Source organism: Podarcis gaigeae (genome assembly GCF_964106915.1).
Source record: "Podarcis gaigeae genome assembly, chromosome: 11".
In the NCBI taxonomy this organism is placed as follows: domain Eukaryota; kingdom Metazoa; phylum Chordata; class Lepidosauria; order Squamata; family Lacertidae; genus Podarcis; species Podarcis gaigeae.
Genome location: NC_139687.1, coordinates 37,884,604 through 37,898,629, shown reverse-complemented (window position 1 = coordinate 37,898,629; position 14,026 = coordinate 37,884,604).

The window sequence follows — 14,026 nt, the reverse complement described above, 5'->3', positions numbered from 1 at the left end:
CTGTCTCAGCAGGCTGTCTCAGGCTTGGCGCTCCCTCCATTAGAGGCACTGACATTTCCTTATGATTTGTATTACTCTTCTGCGGCCGCTCGCCTCCAACACAGCGGGAATAGCAATCACTCTATCTATAAGCTGATGTCATCGTGCCAGAGCACAGCAAAAGAGAAGCACTAAACTTCCCTCCTTCTTGCAGAAAGCTGCATAACACACAACTAGCTACCCCTGTATAATGATGGAGAGCAAAGTCTTTTGTTCCACTACACCAAAAGCCCTCTTTTGATGCAGTGAACACATGAGGGAGGGGGCTGTAGGGATCAGCATGTTGCTCAACCCTCTTGGGTACCATTTCCATCACCTCACAACTGTGGAAGGCAACAATATGAAGCCCTGGACATTTTTGAATCCTGATTATGCAGGACTCTAAAACAATTTTTCTCAAACTTTTGGGAGCCACACCAGCTCCTTGGTTCTATAAACTCATCCCCAGTGCTCCCTACTCTACTCTTCTCTACCCTACCCTATAAAAAGCATTATTCAGAATACAGTGGTACCTCGGGTTAAGTACTTAATTCATTCCAGAGGTCCGTTCTTAACCTGAAACTGTTCTTAACCTGAAGCACCACTTTAGCTAATGGGGCCTCCTGCTGCTGCCGCACTGCTGGAGCATGATTTCTGTTCTCATCCTGATGCAAAGTTCTGAACCCGAGGTACTATTTCTGGGTTAGCGGAGTCTGTAACCTGAAGCGTATGTAACCCAAGGTACCACTGTGGCTGTTTCCATGACCCACTAAAGAAGATAATAACAATAACATTCAAAACAGAAACAATTAATTGCACATTTATTCAAAATCTAATTCAAAATATTTTGTTTAATTGACTCAGCCAAGCTGATGAACTTGATCCAGTGATACCAGCTTTTCAAAGTCTGATAGTCATTGACACCTCCAGTGCCCCCTTGCTGCCCCCTTGCCTCTTTGCACCCCCCTGGGTAATCTCATTCCCCCCCAGGAGAAAGTATAACCCAGTTTGGGTGCCACTGCTTTAAAGTATATGGGGCGTTCCCATGGCTACAGAATGCTCCTCACATCAGACAGTTGCCTTCAGAGAGTCACAAGTTGGAAGGCAACAAAAATGGGAGGCAAAGGTGGCCCACTAATTCCCCCTGCCCTTCTCCCTGCCCCCTTCACATTTTAACGGTCACTTGAAAAGGGTTAACTTGTTTTTCATAATAATATCCACCCCATGGATGTTATGGAAAAGGTCAATCTGCCATATTTCGACTGCCACAACTTTGTTCCCCTTAAAACTCATGGGAAAGTGTGTTGCTTGCTTGCTTCATTTACAGTATGAATCACTTCCCATAAAACATTCCAAAGCAATACAGTTAACTCTGGGATTAAAAATAATAATAACCTGAAAGGCTTTATGGGAAAGGGAGGTCTTCCTTAGACATCAAAAAGACCACAGAAGCAGCTCCTGTAGAGTTTTTCCCTCCCCATTTTCTCCTCACAACAGGTATGTATGCCAGGCCCTCTACAGGTGTGCGGAAGAAGCTTCAGATACCACGGCCCCTGAGCCTATAGCCAAAGCTAACCATGTGCTCTGAACCCTGGTTGCTTTAAGTAATGGGTGCTCTCCTCATCATTGGCCAGCCAGGAGCATTGATATGGCATGTGCCACTGGAGCAGCTCTCAGGCCAAAGAAGTTGCAGAACTGAGTTTTCCTATACCAAAGCAGCACCTGTAGCCACCGGGGAAATTGCTCCTCATCTGGGCAGTCAGAGCAGGTGGCCCAAGGCACTGCTGATGTTCCAGTCAGAGCAGAGGCGTTCAGCCAATTATCCTGCCCTCCCTTCCTGATTATTGCCACCTCCGTGGCTACAACCTGCCTATCAATGGAAGGAGCTTTTATCATTTGCTGCAAGGGCTCAGGCAGCAAGTATCCAGGGAGCCGAGGCCCTTTCCTGGAAACATAGAGGTGGGTAGATCAGGCCACAGTGATGCGAGAAAGCCATTGCAGTGTGTCCTCCAACACACTGGGATTTTGGAACTATTTTTGCTCATATACAAATGCAGTAGGTTGATCGTCCAGTTGACCTCATCTCATCTAACTGACAGCAATTTCTTGAATGAAGTGGCAGCTAATTTAAGACAGTGGTATAAAAGACTGAAACCCATTCAGTCAATAAGACTATCAATGACACTTAAGCACAAATGCAAAACAAAATCAAGTCTCTGTGTTCAAAAGCAGCATATTTTGGGTTATCAGAACCTGTGTACAAAAGAGAATGTTGTCTTTGTCTCCTGTTTGCGAGTTTCCCAAAGTCATCTTGCTGAAACAGAATGTTGTGCAATAGAGTGTTTTCATAGATCCATAAAATTTGAGAGTTGGAAGGGACCACATTCAACCCACTGCTAAGTGCAGGAATCTTGCACCTGAAACATCCCTGGCATATGCTATCCAGCCTCAGCTTAATAGAAATTATAGGGCTGTATCAAAGTGTTACTCAGAGTAGACTCACTGAAATTAATGAACGTGACTAAATTCAGTCCATTAATTATAATAGCTCTACTCTTAATAAAACTTAGTAGAAGACCACCCATTTAATTTTAATGGGATTTTGAAGGTCATCCATTCCAACTCCCTGCTCATGGAGGAATTTCAGCCACGATCCAACCAGGATCTTCCTATATAACTAGTGATCTTAAAGGCAACCACTCATTTTCCTTCCTTAAAAATGTCCTGGGGGCGAGGGGGTCCAATGGCAGACATTTGCAGTGGTCAGCAAAAAAAAGAAGGCATGAGAGAATAAAAATGTTTTAAACATTTTTGCCACATTCACATAAAACGATGCCTTTCACAATGGTGTTCTTTAGAAATATCTCTTTGTGTTAAAATTCCCCTATTCTGCCTCTAAGCACACAGCTGCCTTGAATTCACATATTGATTAGTACAGCCACTGAGTTATGTGTTCTGATGAATGGCTGGGTGAATGAACAAGACCCTCACTGTATTTCTAAACTACTGTTAAAAATAAACTTTCTGGGTCATGATTACAAGAGGAAATTAGCTTCAGACCAACAGTTTAATGAAAGCTAGAATGTTTGCAGCTCGTTTATGTGAGGGAAAGGGAAATTGTCAATTTGGCTGGACTCTAGGGATAGGAGCAGCTTTGTAGGGCACGGTGGAGACTGAAGGCCAAACTAGAAATGGCCTAAATGTGTTGTTACAAACCCAAACCAATGGATTCAAATTAAAAGAATGGAGGAAAAACCTTCTGGCAATAAGAGCTGTTTGATAGTGGAACAGGCAACCTTGGAAGGTGGTAGACTTTCCTTCGTTCAAGGTTTTTAAACAGAGGTAGGATTGCCATATTTCAGGGATTCTTTAGCTGCTATTCCTGCATTGTAGGGGAATGGACTAGAATCAGTGTTTCCCAACCTTGGGCCTCCAGCTGTTTTTGAACTACAATTCCCATCATCCCTGACCACTGGTCTTGCTAGCTAGGGATGATGGGAGTTGTAGGCCAAAAACATCTGGAGGCCCAAGGTTGGGAAACAATGGACTAGATGACCCTTGAAGTCATTTCCAGCTCTGCAATTCTATGATTCTATGGAACAGAGGGAGGAAACATCACATTGAATAGGAATGGGGAACCATTATTAGCCTGAGGGACTCATGGTGGTGAGGACAGAGGCAAAAGTGGGTGAGCAAAGGATAAAAAATGGGTGGGGAAATGGGTGTGGCTGTCACCTGTGTACCTATGTACCTTTGTACATTCAGGCCATACAAAGAGGTTTCTATACAAATAATAATAATAATAATAATAATAATAATAATTTTATTATTTGTACCCTGCACATCTGACTGGGTTGCCTCAGCCACTCTTGGCAGCTTCCAAAAAAATATAAAAACACAGGGCTACCTTCAGATGTCTTCTGTGTAGTTATTTATATGTTTGGCATCTGATGGGAGGGTGTTCCGCAGGGCAGAAGCCACTCCCACGAAGGCCCTCCACATGGTTCCCTGTAAACTTACTTCTTGCAGTCAGGGATCCACCAGAAGGCCCTCAGCCTTCACATGTCCAAACTGAACAATGGGGGTGGAGACACTCCTTCAGGTTTACAGGGCCAAAACCATCAGCACCAGCTTGATGAATTGTTCTCCAAGCAAGCAGTAGGCATCTTTACATTCTGAGGGCACGTTTCAGACATAAGAAAGCACTTTAGAGACCATGTGGCCTGGGCAGTGTACTGAGGGCCTGATAGAAAAGCCTGGAGGGCCACATGAGCCCCCAAGTCCTGAGGTTCCCTTGACTCTGAGAATTTAGAGTCAAAATGGGCCAAGTGATGAACACAATAGTGTTGTAACAATCACCAAAGCAAGGACTCCGGCAACCCCACTCTGATTCTTGGATGCTGATTGGAAGGATTGCAGAGGCCCCCAATACAACTTGTGTGGGGAGGGGGGAGTGCCATGGCTAGAAATTTATTGGAGGACTTCTCAGACTCCCAGATCAGGGCTTTTCCACCCATACTCTCCACACTATATGCCCTCATGTCTTCAAGTTGAATGCCCGAATATTGGTTTAATGCATTACAGATGAACAGTAACCACACACAGAGAGAGAGGGGGGGCTTTGTTTTCTATCTTAAAGGCATGCATACTGTATATTGTGGCTGCATATATTATTATTATTATTATTATTATTATTATTATTATTATTATTATTATTATTATTATACAAAATGGAAATGCTGCAAAATACTGCTGTTTGGTGCTTTAATATGAATGTTTGTTATGCTTCTGCATTAAAAATGTTTGTTGCCCAAAATCAGGACTACCTTAGCTATGATTCTTGAACCGCAGGGAGTTGGACTAGATGACACTTGGAGACCCTTCCAACTCTACAGTTCTGTGGTTCTATTACATAGTTTTTGAAACACAGAAAACATAAATGAATATAGGACTCCAAAGCACAAGAGAAACATATCTTGGTTGGAAGCATTATTTTATATTCTGATACAGTTTCCAACCTTTCTAGAGCACACGCTATCCTGCTTGCCAGTTTGACTGAGGAAGCAGCGCTTTCAGTGAACTATCCAAAATATATCCAATGAAACAAGGTGGTTTGCATTCGGATTTGTGTGCTCAAATCTACTTGACAATTTTGGATACAAACGCTCAAGCTGCAATAATTTGACATTTGGGCTTATGAAATGTTAATGAACCTGCAGTGTGAACAAACACCCGTTTTGCGTCAAGCTGCATCCTAGTATTTGTCCAGTTTTTCGAGCCACAAGTCCAGTCTACAAATAACTGTGCCATGACAAACCAAGCAAGAAAGTTTTAAATAAAGTTACACATCGCTGAACACAGCACGAAAGAGGTGGTGTCTATTCCCAGTTGACCAGCTTCTGACATCTCCCTCTTCTCAATTTTTTCCTGGGGATTCATGTTCGCGTACACAAACGCACACTCCTTTGATTCCTTTTCTACCTACCCCAAACAGTAATGTTTGTTCCTTTGGGAGTACCACTGAAGCTATTATTCTGAAACTTGGTAGGTTTCATCCCCTCAGAAAAATTGGTGGTGCCTGTCAATGGCATCCAATTCTGACAGAAAATGAAAAAGTTATAAACTTTTCCTTTGTTTCATTTTTTAAATGAAACATTAAAAGGTGCCTTACAGGGAAAAAAAGCTCTGAATATATACCCCCGTACAAGTTGGCAGGCTTAATCCACTCTGTTGGAGTTTCTACATTTGCAAATGCCATCCTGTTCTGTGATTTTTAAATTCCCCATTATAATTAATGCTGGTGAGGAAAAACTGACCTTCATTTCCAACAGATCTAATTCAATTCTGAACAACAAACTGAATTGGAAAGATGCAGAGTGGATCCAAAATAGATTGGGCTGCTTTCCAATGCTACAGATACAAGTTAAATCCTGTGGCCGGCACATATCACTATCATCTACAACAGGACTGGGAAAGCTGTGATGCTCCAAAATATCTTGGCCTCCAGCTCCTATGAGCCCTAGCCAACATGGTCAATGGTCAAGGATGTTGAGAGCTGGAATCCAGCAAAATCTTCCCTACTCTACCAGATATGACTCCTCTACAAGGTGACATTTCTAGATGTTTCAACTCTGTTCAGGCATTCTATGGATGCACCAACATTTCTGTGAAAAGCTCCTTCCTCAGGAGGAATGGGGAAAGCTGGAGGGTGACAGAAATGTTTGGCAGACTCAACATTTGCCCACTTGCCTTTTGGGGGATGTTAGACCTCATCGGGGATCTGGTCATTTTATTGCTCCTTGGCTTTCAAAGTGATTCTCACACTTCATAAGAAAATTGTTCCAAATGGAAGTCTTTCTACTTTGCCTGCCATTAAGAAGCCAGTTTATTGAATAGCTCTAAAGAAGATACAGGAGTATAAAACAGTTTCCAGCATGTTGACTGCAATGTCAGAGATAAGTTTAATAATACACTAAAATAAAACTTTATAGGCCCATGATAAATCGGGAAAAGATGAAACAGTTTGGAGAAAACAACTTGGATAGGATACAAATTGAGTGCAACCTTTCCCTCAGCATGAAACCCACCCTCCTTTTGGATGATCATAAAAGTTCAGAAAATGACTTAATAAAATGTATTGTTTGTAACCAGAAGTAGCAGAGCGTTACCCAAATAACACCGTTTTATATGATAACAGGACTCTTTTGCATCTAAGCTGCAATAACCTTTCAGTGCAATGGAGAAATCATTAGACTTTGTAACCAAGACTGCAGTCCAGGCCCTGCAGCCAACAGAGGTGGGGCTTAGTGGGGCTGCACAGCTGCCCATCATGGCTGCAGCCATCAACTTGCCACTTGTACCTGCCGGCCTGGAAAGTGGAGGGCAGGTGAGGAGAAGGCCTCTTCACTGCACCAGCTCCCAGGCTGTGCACACAGAGGTCTGGATTAGACCTGTTGCCATCATATGAGGCCTGCGAGGTCAGCTCAGAAGCTCGTGGATCCTATGCCATCTCAAGCTCTGTTGCCTCCCCCAAATGTGCTGTTGGGGGTTTCTGCTGGCTTCTGTTGGAAGGGATTCCACTAGCAGTAGCTTCTCACCATCATTTCAGCAGGTGCATTGGGGCACTTCTTGGCATTGGGGCATTCCTCAGCCAAACCCCCTCCAACATGGCTGACTGGGAATTTGAACTGTAAGGCTGCAATCCTAAACTTGCTTCCCTGGGAGGAAGCCCGATTGAACTCACAGGGACTTACTCCTGAGGGTGCTCACATAGGATTGTGCTGCAAAATAACTTTGTCCCATTAAGGCATAAATGAAGCAAATCCATCTGAAGAAATTTTGTGGAGCCCGGTTCATCCAAATCTACTGTTTCTTTCCCATTGCCACAACTTCAGCCATCTGTTAAATAATGTAATCCTATGCAAACATCATAACCATCTTTCATTAGAAAACGCTGATGGTCCAATCCCATTGCTATGATTATTTGAAAAAATAGAACTGAATTAAGACTGTGCTTGATATCCAACACAAATCTTTCAGGAACTGCTCTTGTCAGAATCTGTTCATCCAAGTTGGCCAGGTTTCACAGCCTCAAGAGGTCTGATACACTGAATAAATGAGGGATTATCTTCCCACTACCCCCTGCCAACTCACTCAGCAGCCATGTCTAAATTCTTCCCCCCAAGCAAAGTCAATTCCCTGGAATTAGATTTACCCACAGACATTATAATAATGACAACGGATGAGGGAAACTGCTTTCCTCAACCAATTCTTACATTAAAGTAAGCTGCAGAATTTAGCCGTTAACAGTACACTGAAATCTCCCAGTACCCCCAGAGCACACTCTAGCATTTAACCAACAAAGCAGAGTAAGCAGTTCCTATGGAATAGTGCCATGTGGCAAGGGGCTGATCACGGACAGACAAAAAGTCAAGTTTAGTTGCACACAGTTTTAATCCTGTGACCTATAGGTCTCATCTGCACTGAACGTTCACACTCGAGGCACTAAAATTCTTCAGTTCAGCAGCACGTTGCCAACCCATTCTTGAGCTTGTTTATGGTCGTTCTTCAGCTGCATGATCACCTCAATTGCGCAGACTCCATGTGTCTGTTCCACTAAGGCAAATATGGCACTTTGGCCCACCACTCCGCAGTCATCCACCACCAAAGTAATGGTGAAGTTGGAACTAACCACAGGATAGGATATCTTCCCTTATCAACATTGCCTAAATCTGTAGTCTTCAACCTTTTCAGTTCCATGGTCCATTTTTAACCCAAGCACACACCTGAGGACCCTTTTCTTTTTTTAATCCATGTATTTGTATGGTGGCCATACAAAGTAGGCTGCTGTCGCAACCTACTTTGGATCAGGCTGCGGCCTACTAGTGAGTCCTGATCTAGGAGTTGAAGACCAGTGGCTTAAATAACATCACTAAGGTCATTTTGTGGCCTTTTTGGAGCTTGAGCCAAGATAGATAGCACTTACACAGCGTGTTCAACCCAAAAGGGGTTGTTGTTTTTTTGTTATGTGGATTTGGTTATGTTTGGGGAAGGCTATGCTCATCAGGCTAACTGGAAACTGAAAATGAGAAACTCAGGGAAAACTCAGTGGGGAAGATGAGATGCAGGGCTCGTTCCATCAGGCATCTCCCTGAACTATTTCCAACTGGTCATTATAGGCACTACTATTTACCTTTAATTGGCACATCAGTTTGCTTTGTCCCCACCCCACCCCCAACCTTCCCTCCTCGTCTCTTCCACTATTTCATGTCTTTTAGAAAATAAGCCTGTAGGCGGAGACTGTCTCCTTTTAACTGACTGTATGTGAGCCACTCTGAGAATCTCTTTTGGCAATACACATTCAAGTTATTTTATGCCTACGAACCAGCTAATTTGTTACACAAAATAAGCTTAGAAGCAACAGTTACCCCACTGCCCCTTTGGTCTTTTTGTCTTTAATAGGCTTGCCAACTTTAACTGGCTGCCACTGCTTCTCTGCCTGCAACAATTCATTCCCTGAGTGACAGTGGCAGAGGGCTATACAGTGGTACCTCGGGATGCGAACGGGATCCGTTCCAGAGCCCCGTTCGCATCCAGAAGCAAATGTAACTAGCGATGACACGTCTGCGCATGCACACGTCGCTTTTCACCGCTTCTGCACATGTGCATGAAGTCATTTTGAGCGTCTGCGCATGCGCGAGTGGCGAAACCCGGAAGTAACGCACTCCGTTACTTCCGGGTTGCCACGGAGCACAACTTGAACACGCTCAACATGAAGCATATTCAACCCGAGGTATGACTGTATTGTACAAGCAGAAGTCCTTGCACAGGGCTTCTGCCAGTAGGGGTCACTGGGTGAATCCCAACCTGTGTGTCTGGATTCCAATCGCCCCGGGTGACCTTGGGCCAGTACTATCTCACAGCCTAACCTCAGTGCTGTGGGAAGGAGACAATAAGGTGTTAGTATTGAGTGGTTTCTTTAAATTTTATGGTTCATTATTGTTTCACAAGCTGTGTATGTCTTTAAGGGCCAGAGCAAATAACATGACCTAGTTTTACACCTGTGAAGCAGTATAGCAGATGCTGTTAAGTTATGTTAATTAAGCTGTTGGGTGTAGTATATAAAAGGGACGCGGGTGTCGCTGTGGGTTAAACCACAGAGCCTAGGACTTGCCGATAAGAAGGTCGGCGGTTCGAATCCCTGTGACGGGGTGAGCTCCCGTTGCTCGGTCACTACTCTTGCCAACCTAGCAGTTTGAAAGCACATCAAAGTGCAAGTAGATAAATAGGTACTGCTCCGGCGGGAAGGTAAACAGCGTTTTCGTGCACTGCTCTGGTTTGCCAGAAGCAGCTTAGTCATGCTGGCCACATGACCCGGAAGCTGTACGCAGGATCCCTCGACCAATAAAGCGAGATGAGTACCGAAACCCCAGAGTCATCCATGACTGGAACTAATGGTCAGGGGTCCCTTTATAAAGCGCAGCATGTAGCTTTCTCAGTACCCTGGTGGATGGGTCACACTTATTGATATAGTGGGAAATGAGTTTTTGTTTTTGTTATTTGTTATTAAACCAAGCAAAAGTTACTTTTGCGTTTCTTGAATGTGTGGTCTCCCCAGCATGCCTTCTGCAGCCCAATTAATCTGCGAAAAAGCAAACAGTTAGAACCATGTACACTGCTCTGAGGAAGAGTGGCGATCCAATGCCAATATAATTTGTGAAGAATAGCATTGTTTAATAAATAATAAAATAATGAGCAGAGAAGCAGGGCTAATTCGCACCTCTTGATATGTCTGCAGCAGCACCTAAAGTGAGGGAGGGGAAGGAAAGGTAGTGTTGAGTATTCCCAAGACCTCCTAGTGATTGCTGGTGCTGAATTCTGCTTTGCTGGTTCACTCCCTTCCCAAATCTGGTTTGGGAGGGAAAGGAAACCTTTGTAACTTCCTTTTCATGGCCTGAAGACCAGGGCAAGTTCTGGAGAGCAGGAGACAAAGCCAGTTTTGGAAAGGTAGGCCTGGCATCTCTTTGTGCTCTGACCGCTAAACTGGCAAAGGCCACACAGAAGGACAGGAGGACACAAAGTCATAAGGGAAGAGCTCTTCCCCACCCATCCATCATTAAGCTGTGTACAGGACCAGGCCTAATAATACAGTCACTGGTTCAGAACCAGATGCCTGATTCTATATCCCATATTCTCAGAACAGCTTCGAGACGCCTTTGGAAAATTGTCTCATCTTCTACGAGCGGGTTTTCTATCCATTTCTTTTTGTGCATATGCCATTAATGACTTCTCTTCTGAAACTCGGCGAGAAACTGTCATAAAAGAAGGTCGTGTTTTTCCCAGTTTATTCGAGATTATTTCGAAGTGACTCACAACACAGAAAAGAAATACTGAGGTGACTTCAGCATTATTTATGTTTCTGCTTGGCATCATGAGACTAGCAACTGATTTGCTTTTAAGATCGGCACATTTAAAAATCAGCATTAAACGCATTAAGCCCATATTTAACCACGCAGAGCAGCTGTTTACGAGATGAATCACATACTTTACACATTTTGTGAAATACAAGCTACAGATTTATGTGGCTGCATCTGCTACATTTGGAAGGATTTTTAAGTGCACATTTGCCCATCAACCGAGCCCTAAGAAGCATTAGCTTTCTGAAGGTTAATGTGAAATCAGTCATGTTCCCTCTCCTCATAGTCTGTATTAAAAAAATGGGAGGGACAAATTATTATGGGACATAGAGAAGAGGAGATGTAGTCAATCTTACTTTTTTCATTGAAACCTTTGGTTAAAAAGTTCCATGAAAGGCAAGACCAGTTAGTTTCAGGGTTCAATTCAAAGTGCTAGTTTTGACCCAATTCCCCTCACAGAACTACAATTCCCAGAGTTCCTTGGGAAGAGCGACTGACTGTTAAACCACTCTGAGAATTGTTGTTCTGTAAGGGGAACTAAGAACTCTCAGCACAAGAAACACTTGCCAGGATCCTTTGGGGGAAGCCATGACTATATTAAGTGGTATAAAACTGCACAGATGGGGCCTTAATAGTCAACTGCTATCTTAAGCCTTTCTTCAATCCATGTTGCCTCAACAAATCCATGAGTGCTAGCACAAAATATTAAACACAACTGAATACCTGCTATCATTGTTAATCTTTTCACTCAAATTCAAAACACACTTTCTTTCATGTTTGCATAATTCGTTATGAAATCATGAAAAATTGTTCAAGCTCACTTAGTCATTGTGTGTGATTCCTGGCCCCACAGCCTTCCCAAAAACAATCTTAAGTGCTCTAAATTCTATAAACAGAAAAGCCCAAATTTGGTCAATGTGTTAACTCACTCCATATTAGGAGTTCCATCTCTCTCTTATCACAATGTTACACCCATTACCTTTCTCATACAGAGCATTGTTCAGCTATGGGATTCCTTTCCACAAAAAGACCGCCATCAATTTAGAAGATTTGAAGGGGGATTAAATAAAATAATTATCAATAGCAATTGGAACAACATTGCCTATATGCAACTCCACTGATCAGCAATCAGATAGAAACATGGGAAAGGACTGCTGTTCTTTTGTAGGCTTTCCAGGGTATCTGAGAAGAACTTAGGAAGTGGCCTTGTCAGTGAGACTATTTGTCCACCTACTCTGGATACATCCTGGCAGTGAATCTCCAGGAACTCTTACTACCAATCCTAAAAACCAGAGATGTCAAGAATTAAGCTTGGGACCTAGGATTGTCCAAATCTCAGTGTCACCTCAGGGAAGATTCAGAAGTGAACAATTCACAGGTAACGTCATTCAAGGAGCCCCCCTCTACAGTCCCTCATCCTGAGGACATGGCTCTCCCATGGACTTCAGAATCTGGGACACCTCCCTTGTAGCTTCATCTGCAAGAGCATGTACCTGCAGAACTGGCTATGGGACCATTAAAGACTGCTGACAGCAATGTCCAGGGGTGGAGCCACTGCAGAGGAAGGCCTTGCCAGCCTTCTTAAAGCTTCTTTGCTGAGACATCTTCCTAAGCTCAACTAGAAGGGCCCACTGGGCGCACTCATGGCCCCACTTACTTCCCCTGGACTGCCAAGGTGCTATTCATTTTTTTTATATATATAATTTTTTTTATTAAAGGTTTTCTCAATACAACAAAAAAGGCGAACAAAATAACATATAATTTTTTCAATATCCACATTTTCTTCACTTCTTTGGACTTCCTCACATCTCTCATTCCTGCGTTCTAAGTTTTTCGAACTTTACCCAGCAATTTATCACCTTGTTTCACTTCTTATATTATAATTTCCAATATTGTGTCCCTAATTTTTGATAGTTTTACCCAAACCTTAAAAGCTTAATTTTAGCATAATATTTATCCAAAATTTGTCTTTTCTTATATTTTCATTTATCTTCATACTCCTTTTAACTATCTTAATGGTGCCATATTATTAATAATCTTACATCTTTCTTAACATTCATACAATTTACAGTATTTTTGTAAATAGTCCTTAAATTTCTTCCAGTCCTCCTCCACAGCCTCTTCTCCCAGGTCTCGGATTCTGCCAGTCATTTCTGCTAATTCCATATAGTCTATCAGTTGCAATAGTCTATCAGTTGCATATTCATTGCCTCAGCTTCCCTTTCAACCCTGAAGCCCCGGGACGAGCAGAATAAGCATGTAGCTGAGGGCCTCTGATATGAGATTTGAACCAGACATTTCCTTGCTTTCATGAAACATAGCTTGCTCTTATACAAGACACAGGTCTGGATCTTAAGTATTTTCAGTGTTTAGAAAAGTTTCAACAATTTATATATTACTTTTTAAACATTTATGCAGTGGTTCTGTTTTGGTAACTATCTACTTCATTACCAATCATAATCAATCCATGTCTAGATCTAGATAGAGAAATATCTCACAGCTGACTTGGGGGTGGGGTGTCTTCTACATGCATTTTTATCATCTTCCCCCATTCATCTTGCCATAAAATCTCAGCTAAATTATTGCAGAATATTACATCAAAGTTATCCACTGATCAGCAATCTGACTTATTTTCTGTTGAGAGCATCGCTGTCACTTTTATCTGATGGTCAATGCCGCTCTGTGCTCGCGCACATCTTTCTTCTTCATTTTGGCCCCAGAGCAGATTTATATTCTTGGCATTCTCCTCTCGTCTGATGAGTTTGAGAAGACTCAAATTGTTGTTTTGTCCCCAGGAGCAAAGCAAGAGCTGGCTTGAACTGATAATGACACAATTTAGCTGCCCCATAAACAGTCATTTTAACTCCATGATATGCGGCTGCCACCTCAACGTTCAAGCAATGGGAATGACATAATTATCAGGCAACTCTAGATGATGAAAAATGGCCTGCATTAGGAAACAATCTGAACCCACGGAAACTTCTGCTATCAATCACGGGCATTGGACTGCACTTGCTTCTATCTGCACATTCAAGATGCAGATGAAGTTAGATTGAGGAAAACACACACATGCACACACCATTTCAAGATAT